This window comes from Dendrobates tinctorius, unplaced genomic scaffold (assembly GCF_039654945.1).
Source record: "Dendrobates tinctorius isolate UK_male_01 unplaced genomic scaffold, ASM3965494v1 ptg000281l, whole genome shotgun sequence".
NCBI classification, from domain to species: domain Eukaryota; kingdom Metazoa; phylum Chordata; class Amphibia; order Anura; family Dendrobatidae; genus Dendrobates; species Dendrobates tinctorius.
The window spans coordinates 4,460,929-4,482,903 of NW_027361948.1; the positions used below are offsets into that span (position 1 = coordinate 4,460,929).

Consider the following 21,975-nt stretch of genomic DNA (forward strand, 5'->3'; position numbering starts at 1 on the left):
GATCCAACCAGCGATCCGACCCGGTCAGGATCGCTGGTGCATCGCTAAATGATCGCTAGTGAGCTTTAATACAGAAAGACCTCACAGCGACTCAGCAGCGACGCAGCGCACGATACTTACCATTCACACACAGCGATCCTGACGTCCTCCCGCCCGCCTCCAGCGTCGCTCGTCGTCACAGCAGGAAGTCTCAGCAGGAAGCAGACGACGAGAAATGGAGCCGGGCATTCTCGCGCGATCAGCGATGGACAGCGGGGGAGCCGGTCGCTGGTAAGTATCACACATAGCGATATCGCTAGCAATATCGCTATAACGTCACAAAACCTGTGACGTTTTAGCGATATTGCTAGCGATATTGCTTAGTGTAAAACCCCCTTTACCCTGTATCAATTTTGTTTTTCAGTCCTCTCTTATTTTGGGTTGACATTTTGAAGGCTTTAGAGCCATAAGTTTTCCACAGTTACAGTTTTAACCTACAATATTAATTGTTTTTAGGACGGTTAGCGTATCTTTAATTATAAAACCTGTACATATTTGAAACCTAATGAGTATGTGTAAACACATAGAAATGAAACTGGCCACGATCTTTAATCAATTCAACCTGCTTCTAAGTTTGCCAAATGCAACTGTTTTTTTGTTAAAAAAGCAAAATACGACCGTGTGCAAACGCAACAGATTTAAATGTAGCAAATGAATGTGGCAGATGCCTCTGTATTTCAGTTTTATGTGGCCCCATCAGTGCAGATTCAGAGATTTTCATTATAATTTCATTTAATCCAATACTATATCTGGGTTTATATACCGTATAAATAATAATAATAATAATCTTTATTTTTATATAGCGCTAACATATTCCGCAGCGCTTTACAGTTTGCACACATTTTTCATCACTGTCCCCGATGGGGCTCACAATCTATATTCCCTATCAGTATGTCTTTGGAGTGTGGGAGGAAACCGGAGTGCCCGGAGGAAACCCACGCAAACACGGGGAGAACATACAAACTCCTTGCAGATGTTGTCCTTGGTGGGATTCGAACCCAGGACTCCAGCGCTGCAAGGCTGCAGCTCTAACCACTGAGCCACCGTGCTGCCCACCGTATATTTTTTTTTAAAACGAACAGTGCTGCAAAATATAATTTGGAAAATATATATATACTTTATTAGGAATCCGGACTTAAAATACAGATGGTGACAAGTGTGTGTCCAGAAGGAGATAATATAGCTGCAATTTATTAAATAAAGAGGCATCAAAAAACAAATTTAAAGAAAGAGGAGAATCAACATCAACTTGAACATACTACATTTTATGAAAGGCGAGTGTAAGGAAAGAAACAGTCAAGAACATTGGAAAAGGATAGAAAAAAATGAAGAAAGGTGACTTATTAACGGTGGTAGATGGGATTCTTCTACGGTTGGTTTTCTTTTCATGTTAAACAGCATTCTGATGCCCTTTAATAAACACCAATTGCAGATGGAGTGCGAAAGGTGTTGGCTTTACCCACCTCTACCGAGCACACTCTATGGAAGGGAAAGACAAAAGGGAAAACAAAGTTAGGAGTCATAACCACATGTAATTATCCAAATTTGAACCATTCTGATGGATTTTATTAAAATATATCCTAAATATATCCAACACTAGAGTTTAGAAGTTGTGAGGAAGAATTGCATTAAAATTAAAGAACAGCTCTCATAAATCAGACCAAAGTCTACTGCCTGGAAATGGCTGGTAGTTTAGAGGTTTAATCACTACAGTTTATCATAGCCTGTTAAGTACAGGGTATCAAAACACAGGAGTTAATAACAAATTCAAAGTACTTAAAATATATACCCAAAAATTGCTGATGTAGTATTCAGACAACAGGCTAGATTATCAAATCGGTGGAGTCTGTGCAAATCATTTTGTGAAAGCTGAAAAGTCTCAGACACAATCAGAAGCTAAACAGAGTACCGCTTGAGGCAAGAGCGTTTGGCTCAAAATATAGTGTCAGATACCAGTAACCACAAGTCGCTCAACAGTACCAAAAGGTGTCTGTGTCTCTATATAGCTCTACCATACCGTCACAGAGTTATTTTTAGAGCACAGTTTATTCCATGGTGCAGTATATGAGTTGAATGGATGATGTACTGAGCTGAAAAACTGCTTGGGTTTTCCACCATCCATCTAGGATTTCCTCTTGATTATCACAAAACTATATGTTGCACCACACCCAATATTACTATAATGTAATAAGATTCTTAGTTTGAGGCAGGGATACTCTGAGCATCTGAGGTTGTGGGTTATAAAAATCAACTTGGTAGGTTAACGATGCAACTATTTTTATTCCATACATCCATGGTTGTTAAACAAATCCAGGTAGATGGCCAATTTACAATGTCCTCAATACACAAAGATCCCTTCCTTGCGGTCGATAGTCCCACTGTCCAGGTATCAGGCGATACCCACAGTCTCCCAACTTTTGGTTGGCCCACAGATTTCGTATCTCCTGCCAATATAGTCTGTAATCACAGCAGTTGGCTCCTCCAAACGACAAACATCACAACCAACATCCATGTATCCAGGATCAACAATCCTGAAGAAAATTTGTTAAATCCAGATGACAGATCCGTCAAATGTAGCAGGAAGATCCAGCTCAACTGGCAACCGATCTCCAAAACTCCATAGACCATCCATCCCAGCTTGGATCCTCTCTTCGAAGTCACTCCAACAACTGCCTGATTCAAACCCCTTGTCTTTTCTCCCTCCCGCTTAACCCCTTCCCGACCTGTGACGCCACATAGGCGTCATGAAAGTCGGTGCCAATCCGACCTGTGACGTCTATGTGGCGTCATGGCGGGATCGCGTTCCTGCGGGTCAAGTGACCGGGGTCACTGAAATGTCACCCAACCTGCAGGTACAGGAGGACTTATACTTGACCCCGGGGGGGTGGCTTTGCCCCCCCATGGCCTAGAGCGCTTCTGGTGACCTCTTCGTCACCCCCCCAGATCTGATTGGAGCTAGCGTCCATGTGACGCTATCCCTCCAATCAGATGTGGAGGGCGGAGTAAACTATGGCTGCCCTTGCTCTTCAGCTTCATCCCGTCCGTGGAAGCTGAAGAGCGAGGTGCCTCCGCTCCCTCCCCCCCAATCACCCTCCCTGCTGCTGTCGGCTCCATCTCTGCCTCCATCTCCATCTCAGCCCCCTCCTGCCCCCCCTGCCCCCGGTAATCACCCCCCAGCCCCAGTGATCACCCCGATTACCCCCCCGATCAATCCCCCGCTACTGCTGCCAGCTCCATCTCCGCCTCCATCTCCTCAGCCCCCTCATGCCCCCCTGTGCCTGAAAGCCACCTCCTGCCCCCGGTGATCACCCCTGCCCACCTGATCACCCCCCACTTGCTGCTGCCGGCTCCACCTCCTGCTGCATCTCCTCACAGCCCCCCTCCTGCCCCCCCGCGTGCCTGACAGCCCCTCCTGCCCCCCCGCGCATGACAGCCCCCTTGTTTCCCCCTACGCCTGACAGTCCCCTCCTGCAGTAGAAAGTTTCACCAAACACTCGCACATACACACAAAAATAAAGTTTAGCTTTTTTAACACAGGCGCACACACCACACACACAATGTCCCGCTCATCCCTGTCACAAAGGGTGTACTCAGCTGAGGAGGCAAATTACATTATTGCCTCCGAAACTGATAGTGAGGGAGAGGACCCCACTTTTCTCTATTCCTCCCACTCTTCCTCCTCCAGTGACACAGACTTATCACCAAGATGTCGCAAGACGAGAAATCGTCCGGAGCCCAGGGAGGAAGAGCTATAGGCCAGGGGAGAAGACCCACAGCCAAGTGTGAGCAACCCCCAACCTAGTGCTAGTCACGCCCAACCTAGCACTAGTGCCCCCTCCTGGACCCCCGTCCCTGAAAATTTTGTTCCACGGGTTCCTGATTTTGTTCCCCAAACAGGAATCCAGTTTGAGACTGCCAACTTCAGGGAAATAGACTTTTTCCATGTCTATTTCTCGGAGTCAATTGTCAGTCTTATGGTGGAGCAAACCAACTTGTACACCTTGCAATTTTTTGCCCAAAACCCCAATTCATCATTTTCTACTTGGAGTCCTGTTGACTCTGTAGAAATTATGAAATATTGGGGACTGGTCTTTCACATGGGGATTGTGAAGAAACCGGAAATTCGCCAATACTGGAGTACTGATTTTTTTTTTTTATCAAACGCCAATATTTGGCATGGTTATGTTTCGCAAACAGTTTGACGCGATTCATACGTTTCTCCATTTTAGGGACAATACTGACATCCTTCCCCGCGATGTCCTGAATTTTGATAGACTGTTCAAAATTCGGCCGGTCATCGAACACTTCAGCAACACGTTTGCTGAAGTGTACATTCCCCAAAGGGAAATTTGTGTGGATGAATCCCTCATCAACTTCCAAGGGAGGCTTCAGTTCCGTCAGTACCTGCCCGGCAAAAGGGCGAGGTACGGGATAAAACTCTAAGCTGTGTGAGAGTACCTCAGGGTACACTCTCAGATTTAGAGTTAACCAAGGGAAGGACAGCAGGATTCAGCCCCAAGAATGTCCACCTGCTCTGAGGGTGAGTGGGAAAATAGTGTGGGATTTGGTCCACCCACTGCTTGCTAAGGTTACCATCTGTACATTGATAACTTTTATACAAACATTCCACTCTTTCAATCCCTCTCTGCCAGAGCTACCGCAGCTTGCGGTACTGTGCGCAGAAACCAGAGGGGGCTCCCTTTGTTGCTAATTGAGCAGACTCTCCCAAAGGGTGAGAGCTGAGCCCAATGTAGCGGCAACATGGTTGTGGTCAAGTTCAAAGACAAAAGGGACGTCTTTTTCTTGACAACAATCCATGGTCCTAGCACCACGGCCACCGCCGTTCGAGGTACAACAGCAAAGGTCCACAAACCGGACTGTGCCCTGGGGTACAACAAACACATGAGGGAGTTGATCTTTTTGATCAAGTCCCCCAGCCCTATAGAGTCATGGGGAAGGTGGAGGTGTAGTATAAAAAACTGGCTGTGCACATCGTACAAGTGGCACTGTATAATGCATACGTGCTATCACGATGTGCAGGCCAGACCAACAACACCTTCCTTCAGTTCCAGGAGGTGGTGACAAAGGCCCTGATGTTTGGAGATGAAGGAGGAGCGGGGGCCCTAGCACCCCTGGAACTCAAGCTTCCCATATGGTACCAGGACAACATTTTCCCCGTGAGCGGAGAGCAAAAAAAAAAAAGGTGCTGGGTATGCTATAAAAGGGGGACAAGAAGGGAAACTCATTTCCAATGTGAAACGTGTCCTGACAAACCTGGACTGTGTTTGAATGAATGCTTCAGAATTCATCACACGTCCGTGGACTAAACACATCCTGACATTCCCCTACAGAACTCACCCAGACCAGCCGGACATACACAACCACCACACTCACCAACCTGACGTACACTACATCACACACACCAACCTGACGAAGTGTCTCAGGTTGGTGTGTGTGGCGTAGTGTACGTCAGGTTGATGTGTGGTATGGTATAGTGTACGTCAGGTTGGTGTGTGTGTGGTGTATACTACACCACACACACCAACCTGATGTACGCTACACTACACCACACACCAACCTGACATACACTACATCACACACATCAACCTGACGTAGTGTGTCAGGTTGGTGTGTGTGGAGTAGTGTACATCAGGTTGTGTGTGTGTGTGTGATATATACTACACCACACACACCAACCTGACCTACACTACACCACACACCAACCTGACCTACACTACACCGCACACACCAACCTGACAGTGTGTCAGGTTGGTGTGTGTTGTAGTGTACGTCAGGTTGTTGTGTGTTTGGAGTATACTACACCACACACACCAACCTGACCTACACTACACCACACCACACCTCATCCCAACCTGACGTAGTGTATGTCAGGTTGGTGTGTGGTGTATGTCAGGATGGTGTGTGTGTGTGGTGTATACTACACCCCACACACCAACCTAACGTACACTACACCACACCACACACCAACCTGACATACACTTCATCCTTTCCATACGCGACATGGTGTCCGCTAACAATTGCAGCTAATTTTCCATTCAAAAAGTCAAATGGCGATCCTTTCCTTCCCAGCCCTGCACCCAAACAGTGGTTTATGACCATATATTTGGTATTGTTAACATTTTTGTGAAGAAAAGTACTTTTTCATTTTTACGGATCAATTTGGGAAGCACCTGGAGGTTAAAAGTGCTCACTATGCATCTAGATACGTTCCATAGAGGTTCTAGTTTCCAAAATGGTGTAATTTGTGAAGTTCCTTGGGGGGGGGGGGGGGGTCTAGTTTCCAAAATGGGGTCACTTGTGGGGGAGCTCCAATGTTTAGACACACGGGCTCTCCAAACGCGACATGGTGTCCGCTAACGATTGGAGCTAATTTTCCATTCAAAAAGTCAAATGGCGCTCCTTACCTTCCGAGCCCTGCTGTGCACCCAAACAGTGGTCCCCCCCCACATATGGGATTTCAGTGTACTCAGGATAAATTGGACAACAACTTTTGGGGTCCATTTTCTCCATTTACCCTTGGGAAAATAAAAAAAATGTTGCTAAATGATCATTTTTGTGACTAAAGTTAAATGTTAATTTTTTCCTTCCATGTTGCTTCTGCTGCTGTGAAACACCTGAAAAGTTAATAAACTTCTTGAATGTGGTTTTGATCAGCTTGAGGGGTGCAGTTTTTAGAATGTTGTCACTTTTGGGTATTTTCAGCCATATAAACCCATCAAAGTGACTTCAAATGTGAGGTGGTTCCTAAAAAAAAAATGGTTTTGTGAATTTTGTTGTAAAAATGACAAATCGCTAGGATCTGTTGAAGTGTTCCTGAGTTATTACCTCAAAGGGACACTGGTCAGAAATGCAAAAAATTGCCAGGTCATTAAGGTCAAAATAGGCTGGGTCGTGAAGGGGTTAACCATTTTCCTTTAGCTCACAGAATGAAACATATCAGAATGAAACATAATCCATCACCTGGGACTGCATGTGAGACCCCCTGTGGTGACAGCTTCCCTGGGTCTACAATCCCAATCCACACAATGGGCCTAGGCTGGAAGAACAATGGATTGAGACCATGAGATACAGAGGGGATTGATAGGATGATTGCTTTACATTTACCTTTAGCAATCTCCTGTCTGGCCTTAAGAGCCCCGTCACACACAGCGATCTCGCTAGCGAGATCGCTGCTGAGTCACAAGTTTTGTGACACAACAGCGATCTCACCAGCGAGATCGTTGTGTGTGACAGCGATCAGCCCCCCTGCCGGAATCGCTGATCGTTGAAGGAAAGGCCAGGACTTTTTTTGGTCGCTGGTCTCCCGCTGGCCAGCACGCATCGCTGCGTGTGACACGCGGGAGACCAGCGATCAGCTGGTAACTAACGTACACATCGGGTATCTAAGGGACGCACGTCCCTTAGAAACCCGATGTGTACAGTTACCAGCTCCCTGCATCAGCGCGCTGGTAACTAACGAACACAGCGACGCCGCGCACTCGGCGTCGCTGTGCTGATCGCTGTGAAGCAGTCTGTTTGACAGCTCACCAGCGATCACATAGCGACTTACCAGCGATCCTGACACGTTGATATCGTTGTCGGGATCGCTGGTGAGTCGTTATGTGTGATGGGGCCCTAAGGGCCGGTCACACTAAGCGATATCGCTAGCAATATCGCTGTAACGTCACTGGTTTTTGTGACGTAGCAGCGATATTGCTAGCGATATCGCTATGTGTGATACTTACCTCTGACCCGCTCCCCGCTGGTTATCGCTGATCGCGCGAGAACGTCCTGGACCGTTTCTCGTTGTCAGCTTCCTGTGGCGCCGACGAGCGATGCGTGGACGCAGGCGGGAGGACATCAGGATCGCCTCGTCTGACAGGTAAGTAGCGACCCCCGACCCCTGCTATGTCGCTGGTGAGATCTGCCTGTGTGGCAGCTCACTAGCGACCACTTAGCGATGCACCAGCGATCCTGACCGCGTCATATCGCTGGTCGGGATCGCTGGGGCATCGCTAAGTGTGACAGTACCTTTAGGTATACATAAGATCTAGCCTGCTTACTGTCTCCCTCTGCTTACTGTCACTGAATGAAAACATTGATTCCTGAGGATGAACGGATGAGCAAGCAAATCATCAATAAAACACAGCAAGAAAATATCTAATAATGCACAACAATATCTATGCAACCGATGCTCTGTGCTGGAAAAAGTCTGAATCCCTTGACTCCGCTCTACATCCATTCGTACTATAGTCTTTATTAAGTGGCCAGCTCCTCACAGATACATTCATTGAATAGCGTATTAACTGCATAAATACATTTTCAGTTTATTTTGCTCTTAATAGCAGATTTTTCCTACCAAAATATATCTATTTAATACATTTGTGAAAACAGACATGTTTCCTTCTTTTTAATAAACCTTTTCATTATGGTGACATTTTTGGCCTTCCCTTTTTCCTAGAACCATAAACTTTATTTTTCCATCGAAACAGCCATATTAGGCCTTATTTTCTGCATTTTTTTGTTGCAGTACTGAATGACACCATTCATTTTAAAGACTAATTTTCACCAGCTTGAGCATGTTGAACTAGCCACATCACGGAATAGTGGCATTCACGGTTGACAGACTGTTGAGAGCCACATCCAGATTCCCAGAACAGTACTTCCCCCCTCAACACTAGTGACACCCATTATCAGTATAATGACAACCAAAGCGTCGCTACATAAATAGAGGCAGTATAATTAAATCTGAGGATCCCCACATTATCTCATTTCAATATTCTCGCATCAATTACTTCCACCACACTCACATCCAGCTTTAAGCACCTCTTCTGACACGTAGGATCATCCTGTCTCCAGGTTAGTAATTGCTTAACTTATCTTTCCACCCCCAAGGCCAGTATTTGCACATTCAGATCTGCTCTTCTGTTCACGACTACTCAACAATAGTCTCTATCCTGCTATTTATAGCATTTTTTCTAGACCTGGTACCAATACAACCAGCTGACAGACACCTGCGAGTCACACATCACAGGTCTGCAATCCACATGTGGCTTCTTAGCCACAGGTTGGGGAACCCCAGGTTTGGGGTACAATTTTTGCTATAGTTCAACTTGGCGTTACCAGAGATCATAGAATCATAGAATCGTAGAGTTGGAAGGGACCTCCTGGGCCATCTGGTCCAACCCCCTGCTCAAAGCAGGATTCGCTTAATCATCCCAGTCAGATGTCTGTCCAGCCTCTGTTTGAAGACTTCCATTGAAGGAGAACTCACCACTTCTCGTGGCAGCTTGTTCCACTCATTGATCACTCTGTCAAAAAGTTTTTTCTAATATCTAATCTGTGTCTCCTCCCATTCAGTTTCATCCCATTGCTTCTAGTCTTTCCTCGTGTCTGTGGGTGTATACATCTTTCCCTGCGTTGGGTTGACCAATCAAAAGTTGGCAGCAAAACACAGACGAAAAAAACACCCTCCTCTCCACAGTGATCTATGCAGCTACTGTGTAGATATACAGAAAAACTGAGTAATGTATCATTAAAAACCCTTCCAGATCTCATTTCACAGTGCTGTCAGCTTTCACTCCCCCACCACCGCCACACACTGACTGCCGTGAGATGAGATCTGGAAGTGTTTGTAATGATACTTAACTCGGTTCTACTGAATCTCTACACAGCGGGTGCAGAGATCAGTGAGGATGCCTTGCTCTTTTTTTCCCCCATGTGTTTTTGCCTACTTATGGTCTTTATACTTTATGCAGGATAAGTATATAGCCAAATCTCTGGTAACACCCAGTTGACAATTACAGAAATTGTAACCTAAACTTTACTATGACGACTACATTTTACTCAACGTTGCAACTACTATTTAATCATTTAGCCACTTTAACTTGCTAAATCCGGCACAAGGTCCCCTATAACATAAGAAAAATTAAAAAAAAAAAAAAAAAAAGGAAGATATTTCCAGCTCCTGGTAAAATTTCTTTAAATGTTATTCCATCATAGATTAAAAAATATAATTCTGAAACAAAGCAAAAATGCTGAAAGCAACGTGTTTAGAACTGATTCAACTGTTCTTTTTCAATGCTTTGACAAAAAAAAAAAATATTTTTTAATTTTTTCTCATTGTCATGCAAATATTCAGATCATGATTTCCCTGCATACTGGACTATGACAATTGGTGAGCTGGTATACATTTTTATCTACCCCCTATAACATACACTGTATTGTAAAACTGGAAAAATAATTTCATGTGCGGAGAAATTATGAAAAAACAAACAAACCTACAATCCTACCAGTGTTTTTTGGATTTAGTTTTTTTTTTTTTTTTTTACAGCATTCACTGTGCAGTTGAAATGAGCAGGCAATTTGATTCTGCAGTACAATAATAACTATTTGAGACTTTTATTATAATGGTGTAAAAACAAACACAGAATTTGATGAAAACTTTTTATTTTTACATCAGTGGAGCTGTGTGGGGGCTTGATTTTTGCAAGGCCAGACAAAGTTTTTATGAATACCATTTTGGGATAGATTTGAGCACTGTTAATGGCATTTTCATTTATTTTTTAGTCCCCTTGGGAAACATAAGCTGTCACCAGGTTTTTGCAAACTAATCTAAGGGTGAGTGCACACAGTGCGGATTCCGCTGCGGATTTTTCAGTGCGGATTTGCAGGTAAATCCTCAGGTAAAATGACCTGCGGTTTACCTGCAGATTCCCCTGCGTTTTGACACCTGGACAATGGAACAGGTGCCAAACAGCAGCGGAATCCGCAGAAAGAATTGACATGCTGCGGATTTAAAACTGCAGCAAATCCGCAAGGAAAAATCCGCAGTATGTGCACTGTGATTTTTAACCCCTTTACCCGCAAGGGTGGTTTGCACGTTCATGACCGGGCCAATTTTTACAATTCTGACCACTGTCCCTTTATGAGGTAATAACTCTGAAACGCTTCCATGGATCCTAGTGATTCTGACTTTGTTTTCTCGTGACATGTTGTACTTCATGTTAGTGGTAAAATTTCAGCCATATAACTTACGTTTATTTGTGAAAAAAAACGGAAATTTGGCGAAAATTTCGCAATTTTCCAACTTTGAACTTTTATGCCCTTAAATCACAGAGATACGGCACACAAAAAACTCAATAAGTAACATTTCCCACATGTTTACTTTACATCAGCACAATTTTGGAACCAAATTTTTTTTTTTTTAGGAAGTTATAAGGGTTAAAAGTTGACCAGCGATTTCTCATTTTTACAACACCATTTTATTTTTATGGACCACATCACATTTGAAGCCACTTTGAGGGGTCTATATGATAGAAAATACCCAAAAGTGACACCATTCTAAAAACTGCACCCCTCAAGGTGCTCAAAACCACATTCAAGAAGTTTATTAACCCTTCAGGTGCTTCACAGGAATTTTTTGAATATTTAAAAAAATTGAACATTTAACTTTTTATAAAAAAAAATAAAATTTCAGGTTCTATTTTTTTTATTTTACCAAGGGTAAAAGGAGAAATTGGACTGGAAAAGTTATTGTGCAATTTGTCCTGAGTATGCTGATACCTGATATGCGGGGGGCAACCACTGTTTCGGCGCATGGCAGAGCTCAGAAGGGAAGGAGCGCCGATTGACTTTTTCAAAGCAAAATTGGCTGGAATTCTGATCGGACGCCAAGTCACGTTTGGAAAGCCCCTGATGTACCTAAACAGTGGAAACCCCCACAAGTGACCCCATTTTGGAACCTAGACCCCCCAAGGAACTTATCTAGATATGTGGTGAGAACTTTGAACCCCCAAGGGCTTCACAGAAGTTTATAAACGTACAGCAGTACAATTATAAAATCATATTTTTTCCACAAAAATGATCTTTTCACCCTCAATTGTTACTTTTCCAAGGGTAACAGGACCCTAAAAGTTATTGTGCAATTTGTCCTGAGTACGCTTATACCCCATATGTGGGTGTAAACGACTACATGGGCGCATGGCAGAGCTCGGAAGGGAAGCAGTGCCATTTGACTTTTTTGGCTGGAATTGAGATCGGACACCATGTCGCGTTTGGAAAGCCCCTGATGTACCTAAACAGTGGAATCCCCCCACAAGTGACCTCATTTTGGAAACTAGACCCCCTAAGGAACTTATCTAGATGTGTGGTGAGCACTTTGAACCCCCAAGGGCTTCACAGAAGTTTATAATGCCTGGGCGTGAATATAAAAAAAACGTATTTTTTCCACAAACATGATCATTTAGTCCCCAATTTTTTTATTTTCCCAAGGGTACCAGGAGAAAATGTACCCCAAAAGTTGTTGTCCAATTTGTCCTGAGTACCCCGATACCCCATATGTGGGAGAAAACTACTGTATGGGCCCACGTCAGGGCTCGGAAGGGAAGTAGTGACGTTTTGGAATGCAGACTTTGATGGAATGCTCTGCGGGTGTCATGTTGCCTTTGGAGAGCCCCTAATGTACCTAAACAGTGGAAACCCCCCACAAATGACACCATTTTGGAAACTAGACCCCCTAAGGAACTTATCTAGATGTGTGGTGAGCACTTTGAACCCCCAAGGGCTTCACAGAAGTTTATAACGCCCGGGCGTGAAAATAAAAAAATCATTTTTTTCCCACAAAAATGATATTTTTGCCCCCAATTTTTATTTTCCTAGGGGCAACAGGAGAAATAGGACCCCAAAAGTTGTTTTGCAATTTGTCCTGAGTAGGCTGATACCCCATATGTGGGGGTAAAACACTGTTTGGGCGCATGGCAGAGCTTGGAAGGGAAGGAGCACCATTTGACTTTTTCAACGCAGAATTGGCTGGAATTGAGATCAGACACCATGTTGCGTTTGGAGAGCACCTGATGTGCTTAAACAGTGGAAACCCACCAATTCTAACTCCACCCTAACCCCAACACACCCCTAACCCTAGCTCAGCCCTAACCCTAATGGGAAAATGGAAATAAATACAATTCTTTTAATTTTATTATTTTTCTCTAACTAAGGGGGTGATAACGGGGGGTTTGATTTACTATTTATGGCGGTTTTTATTTTTGGCAGCTGTCACATGCTAAAAGATGCTTTTTATTGTAAAAATAGTTTTTGCATCACCATATATTGAGAGCTATAATTTTTTCGTATTTTGACCCACTGAGTCATGTGAGGTCTTATTTTTTGCGGGACGAGTTGACGTTTTTATTGGTATCATGTTTGGGCACGTGACATTTTTTGATCGCTTTTTATTCCGATTTTTGGGACGCAGAATGAACAAAAACCAGCGTTTCATGAATTTCTTTTGGGGGGTGCGTTTACACCGTTCCGCGTGCGGTAAAGTTGATAAAGCAGTTTTATTCTTCGGGTCAGTACGGTTACAGCGATACCTCATTTGTCTTTTTTTATGTTTTAGCGCTTTTATGCAATAAAAACAATTTTATATAAAAAATAATTATTTTTGCATCGCTTTATTCTGCGAGCTGTAACTTTTTTATTTTTTCTCTGATGATGCTGTGTGGCGGCTCGTTTTTTGCGGGACAAGATGACGTTTTCAGCGGTAACATGGATATTTATATGCGTCTTTTTGATCGCGCATTATTGCACTTTTTGGTCGGCGGTATGATAAATCATTTTTTGCTTCGTTTTTTATTTTTTAAGGGGTTCGCTTAAGGGGTTAACTAATGGGACAGTTTTATAGGGCAGGTCGCTACAGACGCGGCGATACCAAATATGTGTACTTTTATTGTTTTTTTTTTATTTCCAAAAAAAATGAATTTATTGGGGAATATTTTTTTTTTTCCTAATTTATTTAGCGATTTTTAAAAAAAATTATTTTAACACTTTTTTTTTTAAATTTTTTTAACTTTATTACATTGTCCTAGGTGGGACATCGCTGATCTGTCACATCACTGTGACAGATCAGCAATCTGTCACAGGCAGTACAGAAGGCATCCTCGTGCCTGCGCTTTGCAGGCACTGAGGAAGCCAGCTCCCTGCAGGCCCCCGAAGGTCCCCGTCGCCATCTTGGATTCGGGGGCCTGCAGGGATAGAGCCCCCCGCAGCAGCGCTGCACATTGCGCTGCCGTGGGGGGGCTCAGGGAAGCACGGAGGGAGCCCCCTCCCTGCCGATGCTTCCCTTTAACCCCCGGTACACCGCGATCGTGTTTGATTGCGGTGTGCAAGGGGTTAACGTGTCAGGGGTGGTCCGTGACCGCCCCTGACACCTAGTGCCGGGTGTCAGCTGTGATAATCAGCTGACACCCGGCCGCGATCAGCGGCGCTCACCATGTGGGCGCCGCTGATCGCGCTAGACGTACTATCCCGTCCATGGGCATAGGGGCCCGGGTCCCATGGACGGGATAGTACGACGGATGTCAGAAAGGGGTTAAAAGCCATTGGATAACATTTCACTGTACTCTGCTTGTGGATCCGCAGAGGCAAATCCTCTGCGGATCAGCAGCAGAATCCGAACCGTGTGCACATACCCTAAGAACAACATAATGTAAAGACAGAGTCCCCGATTCCAGTGATGTATCACTTAAGGCCCCGTCTCACATAGCGAGATTGCTAACGAGATCACAAAATCGGTGACGCAACAGCGATCTCGCCACATATGACACGCAGTAGCGACCGGCTTCCCTGCTGGATATCGCTGATCGTGCAGGAATGTCTTGGGCACTGTGTTTGATCGCTGGATCGTTGCTGCGTCGCTGGAGAGATATGCCTGTTTGGCAGCTTACTGGCGATCATTTAGTGATGTACCAGCGATCCCTACCAAGTCGTATCGTTGTTGAGATCGCTGGTGCGTCGCTAAGTGAAACGGGACCCTAAAGGGGGTTTTACACATAGCGATATCGCTAGCAATATCGCTAAAACGTCTCTGGTTTTATGACGTTATAGCGATATTGCCAGCGATATCGCTATGTGTGATACTTACCTCCGACCGGCTCCCCCGCTGGTTATTGCTGATCGCGCGAGATCGGGCGGCTCCATTTCTCGTCGGGCGCTTCCTGCTGGGGCTTTCTGCTGTGTGAGATGAGCGACGCTGGAGGCGGGCGGGCGGACGTCAGGATCTCTGTGTGTGAAAGGTGAGTATCGTGCGCTGCGTCGCTGCTGCATCGCTGTGAGATCTTTCTGTGTGAAAGCTCACTAGCGATCATTTAGCGATGCACCAGCGATCCTGACAGGGTAGGATCGCTGCTCGGATAGCTGGTGCATCGCTAAATATAAAAAAGGGCCTTTAGAGAGGTGCTTAATCTAGTTTTGATAAAATCTGTTTTATCAGCAGGAGCTTGTCATAAGATGACTAGTAAACCTGCTGCCAGGTACCTCTGGTGAACTCTGTATAACCCCTACTCCCACAACCGATTGGCAGCTCATTGTGTACACTATACATGGGCACAAAGCTGCCAATAAGTGGTGTGGGTGGGGTTTCACAGAGCTGAGCATTAACCCCTTAGTGACAGAGACAATTTGGTACTTAATGACCAGGTCAATTTTTACAATTCTGACCATTGTCACTTTATGAGGTTATAGCTTTGAAACACTTCAAAGTATCCCACTGATTCTGAGACTTTTTTTTGTGACATATTGTACTTCATGTTAGTGGTAACATTCCTTCGATATAACTTGCACTAAATAATGAAAAAATGGAAATTTGGCAAAAATTTTGAAAATGTAGCAATTTTCAAACTTTTAATTTTTGTGTCCTTGTTTTGGCCGCTATAAGATGCGGCCGGCCACTGCCTTTCAGGGTTTAACTACAGCATTCTATCATGCTGTAGATAAGTCACAGATCCGACCTGAAAGATAAGAAAATAAGTTTTATTATACTCGCCCAGGGAAGGGGGGCTCCGGTCCGATGGGTGTTGCAGGTCTGGGTCCGGCGCCTCCCATCTTCTTGCGACGCCGCCCTCCTGTTGCTTCATCGCTCCCCAGCATCGTGCTACTGTGCAGGCGTACTGCAGTGCGCAGGCGCCGGGAAAGGTCAGAGGACCCAGCGCCTGTGCAGTGCAGTACTTTGCTCTGCCCTGACAAGGGTAGATAAGTACGCCTACGCAGGAGCGCGATGCCGGGGAGCGATGAAGCAAGCAGGAGGGCGGCATCACAAGAAGATGGGAGGCGCCAAACCTGAACCTGCAACACCCATTGGACCAGACTACACCCCGGGTTAGTATAATAAAAGTTATTTTTCTTTACTTGCAGGTCAGATCTGGGGCTTATCTACAGCATTATAGAATGCTGTAGATAAGCCCTGAAAGGCGGTGGCCGCATCTTATAGCGGCCAAAACAGGTGACAGGTTACCTTTAACTATTTTGTGTGTCACCACTCTGATTTAATTTCCCACATGTCAACTTTACATCAGCACAATTTTGGAAACATAATTTTTCTTTGTTGGGACGTTATAAGGGTTAAAAGTTGACCAGCAATTTCTTATTTTTCCAACAAAATTTACAAAACCATATTTTAGGGACCACCTCACATTTGAAGTGAGTTTTAGGGGGTCAATATAACCGATAATACCCAAAAGTGACACCATTCTAAAAACTGCACAACACAAGGTGTGCAAAACCACATTCAAGAAGTTTTTTAACCCTTCAGGTGCTTCACGAGAACTAAAGCAATGTGGAAGGAAAAAAATGAACATTTTACTTTTTTCACAAAAAAATTAATTTGGAACCAATTTTTTTTATTTTCACAAGTGTATCAGCAAAAACAGACCACAAAATTTGTATTGCAATTTCTACTGAGTACGCAGATACCCTATATGTGAAGAAAATCCATTGTTTGTGTGCTAGGCAGGGCTCAGAAGGGAGGGAGCACCATTTGACTTTTGAACGCAAAATTGGCTGGAATCAATGGTGGCGCCATGTCACGTTTGGAGACCCCCTTGATGTACCTAAACAGTGGAAACCCCCCAATTCTAACTCCAACCCTAACTTTAACCACAAACCTAATGCTAACACACCCCTAACCGTAATCCCAACCTTAACCACAACCTTAAATTTAGCCCAACCCCAACCCTAGACAAACCCCAGCCGAAGCCCAACCCAAAGTTTAGCCCAACCCTAACACCAACCCTAATGGAAATAAATATACTTTCTTTATTTTATTATTTTTAGTTAAGTAAGGGGTGATAAAGAGGGGTTTGATTTACTTTTTTCATTTTGATCACTGTGATAGGGTCTATCAGAGTGATCAAAATGAACCAATAGGAGAAATTTCCTATTGTTGCCGGGTGTGCGCCCGCCATTTTCTCCTGGAAGAAGACACCGGCGGCCAGGCGGACTTTACAGGGGGGGTTGCAGGAACAACAGAGGTACTGAGTGGGATCAGAGAACTCTTTCTCTCTCATCTGGTGTGCGATCACATCAGAGGAGAGAAATTAAATGGGAAATCAGACTTTTTTTGTGGTCGCCATTATACCTTTAATAACAGTGATCGCAACACTGGGGTCGGTAAAAACCAACTTGAATCATGTTCTTTGGGGTCTAAGCTACCCCCGGTAGCCGAGACCCTGGAGAAATTCCGACTATGGGGGGCGCTATACCCTTATTCCTCAGTGCCATTATAAAGCAGCGCTGTGGTTTAAGTGCCCTTAATTGCTGCCGTTAAAAGAGAACTGCTATATCTGCAAAAGATCTAACAGTGATGTACTCAAAACTACAGGATGCAGCTCAATAAGTGACATACGTCTGGAATCAGGGTCACTGCCCCTAGATAATGCTGCTCTCAGATGACGTATCAAAAACCTGGTGACAGACTCCCTTTAATTAACCACATCATTTAAATGGTTAAATAACAGAGACCAGAGTTGTCCCCATACACGTGCACCCAATGGGGAAAGTACTATTGAGTCATTAGTCGGTAAGGGTTAATCATTATCAACCATGTAAATGTAATGATCTAGAGACTATTGATTTACAATAGGGTCCATTACTTTGAAAGGAAAAATAGCCCTTCATTTAGCAGTATTCTTCAGGTCAAGTCTGCTGGGACTGTTAATGGAGCCACTAACGGTAAGTGTGGTAGGCTCTGTTTCCCACACCACTCTTCTCCCTAGCCAGGCCTGCTTATATATAGACTAGTGATGTTTCACCAAAGATGATGGCAACGTCACTCAGAGTGCACACAGACCTAACAGGGCACTGTAAGGCTATGTTCAGGTGCAGAGGGTTTTTCTTTATACAAAATAAGCTACGCTTTAAAGTACCAGCACAAATGTAATCCGCACCCAAAAAATACGCTGCGAAAAACTTGACGAAAAAGCGCATTTTTAAAGCACAATTTATATTGCCAAGACAGCAGGTTTTGGCTGCAGAAACATGCTGCGTGTGGGCATAGCCTTAGGGATAGTTAGTCGAAAATTGATGCTTTTCTATACAGAGGCAACAGCCACCACCGTAGGGTTTGAACCTGTTACCTTGTGCCATTGAAGTTTTTAACTAATATCCAGGTTACCATATATGTTGTGCAAAGTACTTGAGTAAATGTTGTGACCAAGTTACAGAATACTGAGAGTATGAAAAATATATTTAGAAGTAGACAACGCTATAAGGCAGAGGTTTCAAAGTTCTCATAATTATTTATATATACAGCTCTGGCAAAAGTTAGGAGACCACCACATCAAAACCCTGTCATGGGCAGCCCAATCTCCTGACCTGAGCCCCATTGAAAACCTCTACAATGTATCAAGAGAATGATGGATAGTCACAAGCCATCAAAGAACTGCTTACATTTTTGCGCGTGAAAGACTGGTGTCAAGCATGCCAAGATGCATGAAAACTATGATTAAAAATCATGGTTAGGTTTCTTTAACACTTGCCGTGTTTTTGCGGCCCCAACAGATTTCTATGGAGCCGCTAAAACGATCCACAAAAATTTGTCGGAGTGCCATACGCCGTATTTACGGACGTGAAAAAATATTGAGCTTGCTCGATATTTTTCAAGGCTTAAGAACACGGCCCCCATTGAAATCAATGGTGCCGCAAAAACAACGGAAACTTGTTTTTGCGGTACACTGTGAAGACGTATTTGCGGAACGCTGTATTTTTTCCCCCCGACTTTTCAAAACCTAATCCAAAACAGAAAAACGGCGATCCGCAAAAACAGGCCACAAAAAACACGGGAAGTGTAAAAGAAGCCATTATTCCACAAAATATTTTTGAACTCTTCCTGAGTTAAAACATTAGTATTGTTGTTTCTAAATGATTATGAACTGGTTTTCTTTGCAATATTTGAGGTCCGAAAGCACTATTTTGTTTTTTTAATTTTGACCATTTTTCTTTGTCAGAAAAAAAAAATACTAAATTTAGTGCTTGGAAATTCGGAGACATGTTTTCAGAAGTTTATAGACAAAAAGAACAATTTACATTTTACGCAAAAATATACCTATAAAGAGAAAAATCAGACAAACTGAACATTTGAAAGTGGTCTCTTAATTTTTGCCAGAGCTGTAGTTATATTATATTTAATATGCAGTGTGTCCGTAAAGTCATGGTGCGCTTTTGACCAGTCACTGGAAAGCAACAAAAGACGACGGAAATGTGAAATCTGCTTCAAATAAAAGAAAAACTCTCCTAGTTTCATACCTATTCAGTGCAATTTGATGTGGGCGCCATTTGTTGCCCTACACACATCCAAATGATAGTGAAGTTCTTGCCACACACGGAAGGACGTCTGGTGTAACAGAGTGAATAACGTCTGTGATCCTCTGTTTTAAGTGATTAATGTTGTTGATACGTTCAATGTACACATGTTGCTTCACATAACCCCAAAAGTAAAAGTCTAAGGACGTCAATTCTGGGGATCGTGGTATACTTGTATACTTTCCTGTGACTGGTCAAAAGTGCACCATGACTTTACGGACACACTATATTATTTATATCAGTTGGTAAAGATCATCCCTATAAGTCATGTCAAGGAGGTTTATCATTTACGGCCTCTTGCTCTGTTCAAACAGGTTGCCACACATCACTATATGTTGTTTAAATACTATATTGGTGATTTGTTTCTCTTTTTATTATTTGCTCATTTTTGTAAAGAAAAAACACCCAATGGTGAAGTATTAATCTTTTAGCAAAGACCGCAGTACATCTATGGTGAATGTGCACTATCACGCTATGAAGCGGGCTCAGGAGTGAAGCCCGCTCTATGCGGAAGAGGTGCTGGCTCATAGCCGGCAATTGACAGTAACTGATACAATTGGATCTAGCTGTGATCGCATCAGTTTAACCTTTTAAATGCAGGCCTCAAGAATACCAATGACAGTTATAAATTATTTAACATGACACTTTTGATGCCATTGGCCCCCTGCGTGATGCAATTACAGAGCTATCGGTTGCAATGGTATCTGGGGGACTATTGAAGACCCCCTATGCCTACCAAGATATAGCAGATTTAATTCCCATGTGGGAACAAATTCAAAACCATTAAAATTATTTAGAAACAAATCCCCTAGAAAAACAAACAAAAAAAACACAAATCAAAGCATAGATCACCACCACCACTTTCCCCAAACATGTTTATTAAAATGTAAAAAATGAATGGTGTCATGAAAACTCCATCTTGACTCGCAGGGAAAAAAAACTCATATGGCTATGTTGATGGAAAAGTAAAAAAAAAAAAACATTGGCTCTTGGAATAAGAGGAGAAAAGAACACAAAAAAAATTGAATTTGAACAGTTAGGAGAAAGCAGACTGCTATGGTGCATAGAACAGAATCAGCATACATGTCGGTGCCGATGTGCAGTACATGGCCTTCTGCGCTACAGAACAGCAGGACGACTTATTACTTGTACAGTCTCTTCCTTGCCCACTTCTGTATCTGGCAATGAATAAAACAGCGGAGAGGCCTATAATCTGCATCCGCAGTCATTAGGATTTCATGATTTGCAAACAGTCTATTTATATTCTTTATGGAATTCTTTAAGCAAGCATACACATGCATATTCAGAGATTAATCGGAGAAACAAACACGTAAATCCGACAAAGCTAAACAAAGCTTTAATGCAGAAATCCCGAAGATGACAGACTACTCACGAACTTAACAGTGGAGATATTACTAAGAAAAACAATAGGAAAGTTTTAAAGTACCCACTTCTAATGACGAAAAAACAGGTTTCGTATAGCAAGGGTGGCTTAGCTACAGTATGAATGTACAAAATGGAAGATGCCAATGATCTCACCTGCTTGGCGCTGTTGACGCACTGGAGGTATTGGCTTGCCAAAACAGAGCAACTCAAGGTCTGTTGTGGGTTCTGCTGATAGCATTGGAGAATTTGAGCCTGCAGGTCAGCACATATTGGGTGTGATTCATATCTCCTGGGGAAGGCAAAATAAAATGCAAGGTTAATATGTATTCATAAGTGAAACACAGCTTTTTTCCACTTATTTTCTAGACTGTAAAAACAGGTATCTTTAAAAAAACAGTGCAATTTTAGGAATGACATTCCAAAAAAGGTTTACCGTAATTTTATATATACCCACACTACTGGTGGTCAAACTACATATTAATTACTTCCCATCACTAAGCAATAGAGTTAGAGTAGATTTCATCAGAAATTGACTATCTACATAAAAATCAGTCCTAAAATACTCAAGTTTTTACCGTGGCCTCCAAAAGGTGAAATCGGAACTTTGGGCATTTATAGAATACTAGATGGTGGCCCGATTCTATCGCATCGGGTATTCTAGAGTCTCTGTTAAAATAAAAAAAATAGTGATATACTCACCTTCCGACGGCCCCCGAACTCTCTCTCTCCTCTCACTACGCTCCGGGCATCTTCCGGTCCCAGTAATGCGTAGCGCGAAACACCGCTGATAACGTCGCGCTCACGTGAGTGACGTCATCTCCGGCCCTTCTTGCTAAGCATTACTGGGACCGGAAGATGCCGGGAGCGTGGTGAGAGGCGGGACAGAGTCCGGGGGCCGTCGGAAGGTGAGTATATAAC

General features: G+C 43.6%; 1 long non-coding RNA gene across 1 annotated transcript; it reads right to left on the bottom strand.

Annotated features, from left to right (window-relative positions):
• Positions 1–1,133: 1,133 nt before the first annotated feature.
• On the bottom strand, positions 1,134–21,692 carry LOC141072615 (uncharacterized). The gene is made up of 2 exons (XR_012226714.1): positions 21,211–21,692; positions 1,134–1,518 (listed from the first exon to the last, which is right to left on the bottom strand). It is a non-coding gene; the product is annotated as an uncharacterized lncRNA (long non-coding RNA).
• Between the last annotated feature and the right edge of the window lie 283 nt (positions 21,693–21,975).